This window comes from Palaemon carinicauda, chromosome 2 (assembly GCF_036898095.1).
Source record: "Palaemon carinicauda isolate YSFRI2023 chromosome 2, ASM3689809v2, whole genome shotgun sequence".
Classification (NCBI taxonomy): Eukaryota; Metazoa; Arthropoda; class Malacostraca; order Decapoda; family Palaemonidae; genus Palaemon; species Palaemon carinicauda.
The window spans coordinates 89,776,554-89,786,553 of record NC_090726.1 but is presented as its reverse complement, the minus strand read 5'-3'; the positions used below and the strand labels follow the sequence as shown (position 1 = coordinate 89,786,553).

The 10,000-nt window shown below is 36.9% G+C and overlaps 1 protein-coding gene across 1 annotated transcript in view; it reads left to right on the top strand.

Moving 5' to 3' along the window:
* LOC137618319 (dynein axonemal heavy chain 5-like) overlaps window positions 1-10,000 on the top strand; it is a 328,916-nt gene that overhangs the window by 6,241 nt on the left and 312,675 nt on the right. The window lies entirely within an intron of this gene.

Here is a 10,000-nt window from a genome sequence, read left to right as displayed (position 1 = left end):
AACATATTATACCAAATTATACTGTATGGATCTCAGGTCTGAGCACCCAAAATATATTTCATGATTATGATTCCCGAAGTCTGAGCAATAGAAAATATACTATACTATGGCTCGTGCCTGGGAACCAAACATATAATAATATAGATACTGCGACTGGCAAGTTAATTAACCTCTCGAATTCCAAATTACCTTGTTTGGTTTAACACTAAAACTGTTACACTTTAAAACATTAATACACGAATTCTGAGATCGTTAAATAACTCCCAGACAGCAATATATAAAACACCGAATATCCAAAGGTCTCTTAAGTACACTCCAAACTAAACTGAGTAATTACTCTTAAGTATTATTAACACATTTTAACTTACAACGAGCAGAATCTGGTCCTGAATAATGATGATTGGAATAAAAGATTCTTTACAAAAATAGATATATTCTATATAAATTACAACACTTTGAAAAGAATTTACATAACAAAATAAGTCTCTGGAAATAGGTAATTCTGAATAAAACATAGAATAAGACAACAATATTACGATCTGAAATTTAAAATAACATGACTTGAACTATTATATCTGAATAAACCTTAGTCTAAGAAAAGAAATAATGAAATGGAAATTATAAAAAAAAAAAAAATCGAAATAAACCTGATAATACAATGTTCAAGTTTGACACTTAATGAATTACGTAACAAAACTATCTTCCCTACAGGGCCATTTACAAAAACGTTATACAATGCCAGAGTCACTTAGGAGAGGACACACTAACGTACTGAATACTTGCGGGAGAGAGAAGGAGAGAGAAGGCTGCGGTTCTAACTCGATATCTATGTCTGTCTGTCTCTGACTCCAACCCAACCTTGGGTCACTTATATATCAAATTTGGTGAATTGCAGAGGGTTCTAACTTATTTGTGAAGCTTGGCCTCTGCCTAAGAGCGTTAAAGTTTCCATCTAAATAATAATTCCAAGAGGCGAATAAGGGATAGTTTCAAGCAACTCTGAGACTTCCCAGCTAGCTTCGCCCACCTATTGTCACCGAAAAAAAAAAAAAGATAATCTCCTCTCACCAGGACTTCACAAACCTTCGAAGGCACGTGGTAAAGAACATTCCAAACCACATGTTCTGAAATTCTCCCTCAAACACGACGCAATACATCATGAATTACAAAAGAACATTACCTAAACCATTATTCCTTTGTAGCATAGAAAGTTAGTTCCTAAAAAAATAACGTAAAATTGCTTATGTTAACTTGAATAAAAAGTACAATGAAATTCACAACAAAAGTCTTACGTAATTTACATAAAATACTTATATCTGCATGGGAGGGGCTCATTTTACCGGCTGGGGATCATCTCTTCAATGCACAAATGAAAACAGTATATGTGATATAAATAAAATCATCAATAATCTACGATATTTACTCTACAATAGACCAGCTACATAAGACAGCTCCCCCAAAAACAGACTACTTATATCGGGTTTGAATCCATCGATTCAGCCCGAGATGAATAATCTGCAACCACGTTATCTTTACACGTTCGTTATTTTTACCTCATATATTTTTTATATAAATACAATACGGGTACAAACATAATGACCACCTAGTTAACCTTTGATTATTATTTTTCATCTTAGTCACAAAAGTTAAAGGATTGTGATCGGAATATACTATAATCTCTTCGTTTTGTGGTCGACTTACATAAATTAAAAACCTGTTTATTGCTGCAACCAGCGCTAGCAGTTCCGTTTCAACAGTCAAGTCAATTTGTTACTTCTTTAGGTTCGATGTCATAAGGCACACAGGGAGAAGAATTCCGTCCTCATCTTCTTGCAATAAGACAGCTACAATCCTGTTATCCGATGCATCCACTTGAATAAGGAATTTCTTGGTGAAATCCGGTGCTTGAAGTATTGGTTTTGAAGTTAATAAGGTCTTCCTCAGATTTTTTCTCTTTCCTGATATCTCAATAACGCAGGTTTGGTCACTGCTTTCCTCCAAAATCCGGAATGGTTCTGGGAATTCGTTGGCGAGAGGGAATCTTCTTTCTGATGCGTAGACCAATACCTGACATCCTACCGTAACCTGTCTGTTCGTACTTTTCATGCCAAATCTTTTCTTTGCTCGCCCTTGCCTCGTTTTTACGTCTTCTAGGGAAAATTTCCTTAACTCGCCGTTTCCTTTCTTCAAATCCTTGTCATTTCCTTCGTCCGTTTCCTCTCAATCCTTCCTTTTTCCTGTAAAACATTTTCTCAGATCCTTTGATGAAGGGTCCTACAACCTGTCTGTTCATATTCTTCCTACCAAAACTTTTCTTCGTCTGTCCTTGACTCGTTGTCTTCATCTCTTTTAGGGAAATTTTTTTTATCTCGCTGTTCCTTTTACCCAAATTCTTGACATATTCTTCCGTTTTCTCTCAATCCTTCCGTTTTTCTGCTATCATCTTCTTCAGTTCTTTCCAGAAGGGTTCTCCTCGTACTTTCATCGGGTGTATGGGAGCTTCCTTGGTGCACTTGTTGGGCTTTTCAGCCGTTTGACATACGTGACATGAACAGCAAAACTGGCTCACGTTCTTATGCATGCCAGGCCAGAAAAAGTGTTTCATTATCTTCTCCGTTGTCTTCCTTATCCCCGTATGCTCCTTCTCGTGAGCTATTGCAATCAGCTGTCTTCTAACCAGTGCAGAAATTATCATCTGCCGATATACCCCCCTTTCAGCATTACCAGGGATATCGGTGGGTCTATGCTTCCTCATAAGCAACCTATCCTTAAGATAATAACAGGTCGGAGACTCCTGTGCCTCCATCTCGTCCACCACACGGTACAATAACTCTGTTAACGTTGCATCCTTCTGTTGCAATCTTATTAGCCTTTTCCTACTCACTTGTCCTACTGCTAACGTTGAAATTTCTAGTTCTTCTAAGTCCATTTCTTCTTTGTCTACTTGTCTCCTCGTATGTCACTCCTTTTCGTTCGGGCTCACTCTTAAGTTTTCTTCTTGTGTCTCATCAAGGGAATCTTCTTCTTTGGAAAACAAATCCTCCAAATTAATTTCTTCCCGGTCCATTGTTTCTTTGTCTTCTTGTCCACTCATCCTCTTTGCTCGGGCTTACTCGGGACTTCTCTTCTTGTGTACTATCAAGGGAATCCTCTTCTTTGGAAAACAAATCTTCTAAGTTCAATGCTCCTTCAATTTCTTCTTCTTTTTTGTCCTCTTGTCCACTCGTCTGTCGTTCCTCTTCGCTCGGGCTTACTCAGGTCTTCTCTTGCGTTCTTTCAAGGGAAGCCTCTTCTTTGGAAAGCAAATCTTCCAAGTTCATCGCTCCTTCGATTTCTTCTTCCTTTTTGTACTCTTGTCCACCCGTCTGTCGTTCCTCTTCGCTCGGGCTTACTCGGGACTTCTCCTCTTGTGTACTATCAAAGGAATCCTCTTCTTGGGAAAACAAATCTTCTAAGTTCATCTCCCCTTCGATTTCTTCTTCTTCTTCGGCTGCCACTTTCTTCTTCATACTCCTAGTCATAACACAACTGGGAACCAGAGACGTTCAGTCGTAGGACTATATCTCAAAGGTTTCTCCGTTACTACTGCTTGAGAGTTATGGGGTCTTTTGACTGGCCAGACAGTACTACATTGGATCCTTTTCTCTGGTTACAGCTCATTTTCCCTTTGCCTACACACACACTGAATAGTCTGGCCTATTCCTTACACATTCTCCTCTGTCCTCATACACCTGATAACACAAATTACCAAACAATTCTTCTTCACTCAGGGGGTTAACTACTGCACTGTAATTGTTCAGTGGCCATTTTCATCTTGGTAAGGGTAGAAGAGACTCTTTAGCTATGGTAAGCTGCTCTTCAAGGAGAGGGTCACTCCAAAATCAAACCATTGTTCTCTAATCTTTGGTAGTGCCATAAACTCTGTACCATGGTCTTCACTGTCTTGGGTTAGAGTTCTCTTGCTTGAGGGTACACTTGAGCACACTCTATCTTATTTCTCTTCCTCTTGTTTTTTTAAAGCTTTTATTGTTTAACTATGACTTATTTATTTTAATGTTGTTACTCTTCTTAAAATATTTTATATTCGTTTTTTCCTTTCCTCACTTGGCTATTTTCCCTGTTGGAGCTCCTGGGCTTATAGCATCCTGCTTTTCCAACTAGGGTTGTAGCTTTGCAGGTAATAATAATAATAATAATAATAATAATAATGGGACAAGGCCCGAACGACACTCCACCAACCTCATTACCCAGCAGGACGTCTACTCCTTCGACAGCCATTGAATCCTTAACAGCAAAGGCAAAATTACCTGTCACCAACTCGCATGACAGTTTTAAATGGCAAATAGGGGTAACCTCCTCACCTCCTATATCCCTTCAAAATAATTGAGTCCCCTGTAAGAGACTGTTCCACCAACGGATGTGCTCCCTGCACCACAGCACTGTGGTTACAACCTGTCACGCAGTAGCCTGTCCAGGGTTTGCTCACTCCCGTCTATTGTTGCCACCATGCCTTCATAAATGTATGGTTTAAAGGGATCCATGCTGTTTAGGTTCGTCCTGTTCGTTGTGTAAACTGTGGCTGGTTCATTTTCCTCTCTGTCCTTTCCTGATTGCTTCTTAGTTTTCGCATTCTGTGAAGTCGAATTATCTTTAATCACCTGGGGTGACTGCTTTCCGTCGGTTTGACCAACATTCCTTACTGATATGGCCTCTCTTGCCACACTTAAAACAAACAATATCAACCTTCTGCATTTCTTTCACAATACTTGAAGGAGGACGATTTGATGTTGGTTGCTGTGGTACTATCGCATTCGACTTAGGGACAGTGCCAGTGCTACTTCCGTTGTAACTGTTGAACTTGTTCCGTAGTTATTTCCAAATTGGTTTCCACGATTCGACAAATACTTGACACTTGGTCGGAACGACAGTTGAGACTTCGTGCCCGAGGAGGGTTTATGACTGATAATAATTTATTCTCCACTCTACGAAGCGTCTTTATCAAGTTTCTTCACCTCTCTCTCTCTCAAGTACGTTCGAATGTGTTTAGGAATTTCTAGCAGATACTGCTCTAGTATTATCAATTCTTCCAAATCAGCCTTCTCCTTTAGGTTAGCAGCCTCTCTTCATCTCTTGAAACATCGGCGTACCTTATAAGCGTAATCCAGGAAAGTCATTTTCTTGTCCTTTATCAAACTTCGGAAGCTTTCATTATAATATTCAGGGGTCATCTGATACACTTACAGAAAGCTCCTCTTCACCTCTTGATTCTTCATCCTCTGGTCCTGAGATAAGGATAAGTAAGCACTGCGGCCCTTCCAAAAGAGCACACTCTGCAATAACACAGACCATTTATCTTCTGGACATTTTGTCGTCGCTGCGACCGTTTCAAAAGGATTAAAGAACTCATCTGGGGATTCTTCTGTGAGCATTGGAATTAACCTCTGGGGGCTTCCGACACATTAAACACAGGTTCGTGCCTAGAAAGAGTCATCTCTGCCTACATCTGTGCTTACAGTTGGGCACGGGCATGCAAAAGTTCTAACTCAAGCGTATACCTTGCTTAATCCATCTATTTTTCTGCCTATCCTCTCTCTTTTTCTTCCTGTCTTGTGATTTCCCTCGCTTCCATCTCTTTCGCACATCGTCTTTCTTCTCTCTCTTCTTCTTCTGACCTTGCTTCCATTAATCTGGCATGTCTTGCAATCTCTCGGGCTTCATCTTCTCGGTTTGCTTCCATTCCTTCTCTCTTTCTATCATCTTCAACTTGATTAAATTCTCCTCCGCTGCAATATGTTGAATCTCAGCCTCTACATCATTATCTGCTTTCATGCCTTCAGTTTGAGGGGCAACCGGTCCTTGCTTCACTAAAAACTCTTCCTCAGCTTCCTCCAACAGTTCACGAGTAGCCACAATATTCTCTTCCAAAAACTTTCCTGAGTTTATCAACGCTTTTAAGGCTAGACACTTGATTTTAGCCTTTATCATCCCACTCATAGCATGGCCACCACATGCCATTAAGATCGAGAACCACTGAGCTTTAGTTACATTAGCTTCTGACAATACCTGAACACTTGGGTTACTTAAAAACTCTTAGATATTAAATTGTGCCATCTTGTAGACTTAGAAGAGAAATTAACTCATTTGAACAAGGAGCAGCAAGAGTAATTAAGCCGATTGATTAAAAATTTCCCTGAAATTGTCTCAGACGTCCCGAAATGAACCAACTTTACGAGACATGAGATACACCCCAAGACCCTGGAAAGAATATTCAAACAACACTCCTATCGACTGTCACCGTATCACCGAGTAGTCATGAGAAAAGAAGTGGTCTATTTGCTGCCAAACATATTAGCTGAACAAAGATCTAGCCCTTACAGTTCTCCAAGCTTGCTCGTGAAAAAATCCGGTGGATCTTTCAGGATGTGTACGGATGTGTACTCATAGACCAACTACTCGACAGCATTAGACAAGCGAGGTTCATTTCTAAGATTGACTTGTTAAAAGGCTATTATTAAATTCCTTTGGACGACAACTCAAAATTATTAACAGCTGGTTTAACATGAAAATGGTGTATTTCATTCATGTATTTCATTTGTCTATTTAAGATATGTATGGCCAGCTCGTAAGGTCGGTCCCACTCATGTAGGATTAAGTAAAGGTATGTAAATTACATAAGCCTGGCGTCATTCATTTAGTTATATTTTCATTCAGTTCCTTATGTGTAAATTTACGTTATTCTAAAGAATTTAATTTTTATTTCACATAGTTTGGTCATGAAGTCTTATGAAACTTAATAAAAGATATGCTGTATAACATACACGAGGAATTGCATCAGGTTTCCACGTGGTTGGAAGAGGCATGAAGGTTCTCGACTAAGTTAATTCTTTTTTTAATGTTACGAGAGGAGGTGGGTGTAGTTAGCTGAGTGTTGCCCTTGTTAGGCAACGATAGAACTATACTTCAAACTGCCAAGCTGGATACATTGACGCCGAGAGAGCCAACCCGGATCTTGTGCACACGCATTGGGAATGCTTTGCATGAATCAGCTGTATGTTTCTAGAATGACTTAGGACGACATATAATGGCCACCATGATATTTGTGAGAGAGATACAGCTGACATTCCGAAAGATCTGTACTTCCGACAGTCCTCTCACCAGTGCTTTTTCCATCCATTTATTGTGTTTCTCTCCAACGTATATAGTGCTTTCAAACATTGGCAATATTTCGTGTTTAATCTAGAAGAAGAGAAGTGTATCTATGTAAGTTCATTTTATATTGTAAAACTAGTTTTTATGACCGGCCTTGTGGGATTTGATTAAAAAGTAAAGTGTATTTACTTTTGCTTAACCGTTCAGTAACCTTGTTTGTGCCTGAAGGTCGTAAGAGTAACAGATACGTTTATGTAAGTGCAATTCTTGTTTATTTTCTATAGAGTTAATGTGTTATCTTTTTTCATTCATTTTTAGAATTAAATATTTTCCTAAATTAGTCTCTAGTGAAACAAATGATTGTATTGTAAAATTCTTGAAGTGTCATCTTGTCATAAGTCTAAGGTCTAGTTTAGATTGAAATTTCGAGTGATTTATATTTTGGTATTAATTTAGAATTGCTATTTTTTATATATTTTTGAAAAGTGTGTATCATTTTGATCACCAATAATTAATTCAGTGTCTTGCTCGTGTCCCTGACTTAGAATCGAAGTAAGAGGTTGGTTTTAGAATAGTTCCCGTCAAAAGTAAAGTACTCACCCAGCTTTGTTTTGAGTGTAAAGTAAAAAGACGTTTATTTATTCAGTATTCACATATATTAACGTCTGTTAGTTGTGTATTATTCTCAGAGCTCAGAGGTATTCTCGTGTGTATGAGATCATGGAATTAAAAAGCAGGGGACTTTGGAGTTTGGGAGTTAATATAATTCACTAGTCGTAATATATATATATATATATATATATATATATATATATATATATATATATATATATATATATATATATGTGTGTGTGTGTGTGTGTGTGTGTGGGTGGGTGTGTATATACATATATATGTATATATATGTATATATATATATATATATATATATATATATATATATAAATATATATATATATAGCAGAACTATCCCCAAAAAATAAAGAAACTAAAAACTCAAGACATTCATAAATACAATAAGACCAAAATTGAAGATACACCGAAGAGAGGAATAAGCATTAAATTGTAAAAAAAAAAAAATAATAATAAAAAAAAAAAGATTAGATAAAGGGTGTCAACAAGTGTTTGCTCTATAGGATGAAAATGGAAATGACAGCAAAAGGGATGGAATGATAGAAATTGTGGGGAATTCCTATACAATGCTATACAAATGTAATATAAGAAATAACTTAGGCAATAGAAATAATGACACAACTAAGTCAATACTAAACAGCAGTAGCAGAAGTAAAAAAGCATTAAAAGGTATGAAAAGAGGCAAAGAACCAAGAGAAGATGACCTAACAATTAATCTAATAATAGATGAAGGATATTTCATGGTAGTAAAAATCACTGAACTTTACACAAAATGTCTACTAGAATACTGAAAACCACCTACTTAAAAAACTGTATAATTATACTAATTCAGAAAAAAAGAGACACAAAAAACCTAAAACATTGAAGTCCATTAAGTTTACTCCTAGTAATATATAAATAATTTACAAAAATCATATTAGGCCATATAGAAAAATAGCTATACATTAATAAAACAAGTGAGCAGGCAGGCTTCAGAAGCGGATATTCAAAAACTGACCATATCCATGTGATTAACCATCTAATGGAAAAATCTACAGAGTATAATAAACCACTGTGTATGGCATTTATAGGCTATGAGAAAGCTTTTGATTCTGTCAAAACTTCAGCAGTGAGGATAACTTTTCAAAGACAAGGAATAGGTGAATATTATTTTAGAGCATTTAAAAATATCTATACTTGACGTATAGTTATCTGCAAATGCTCTAACAAAAGATTCATCTATTCCTTGTGTTTGAAAATCTTTCATCACTGTTGAAGTTTTAACATAATGAAAACGTTTCTCATAGTCTATAAATGCCATGCACAGTTGTTCGTCATACTCCTAAAACAACTGAAAAAAATCTGATCAAGAAAGGGGTTAGACAGTGAGACAGCTCTCGCCTAGATTATTCACAGCCTGTCTAGAAGTTTTTAAGAATATAGATTGATAGATATAGTAATTACCATTAATGGATTATACCTTAACAACTTAAGATTATTAGATGACATAGTTCTGTTTATTGAATGATGGGAGGAACTAAAAAAAAAGAAAAAAGATAAAAGATTTGAATACAGGGAGCAGAAATGTAGAACTTAAAATGAATAAAAGTATAACTAAGATAATGTTCAATGAACATGCAGAATAACAACAAATAACAGCCATGGATGAATCCCTGTGCGTTTCTAATGAATATAAATACTTATGAGAGACAGTAAGTGTTTCCCCAGGACGGTCAAAAAAGGGTAAGCATAGATTGCAAAGCATTTGGTAAAGTAAATGAGTTTATCAAAAGTAGAATGCACTTTTTTTTTAAAAGAAAAGTTATCAATCAGATGGTCTTACCAGTTTTAACTTATGCATCAGAAACTTGGAGCCCTACTAAAGCCTTAGAACATAAGCTAGTTACAAAGAATAATAGTGTAAATAACACATGGTGTCAGGAAAGAGATTCATAGATACGAATACGAAAGCAAACTAAAGAAGAGGATAATCTGACAACATGTAAGAAAAAAAAATGGACATTGGCAAGACATATAATGAAAGGACAAAGGGCAGATGGACATAATGAATTACAGAATAGGTCTCTAGAGATTTCAAAAGAAGAAGAGTAAGGAGGAGAAAACGCTGGATTGATGAGCTAAGAAAGTTTGCGGTTGCGGACAGGCGCAGAAAGGCTATAAAGAGACACAAGTGGAAGGAGATGTCTGAGGCCTTTCTTCCTGGAGCAGACTAGTAATG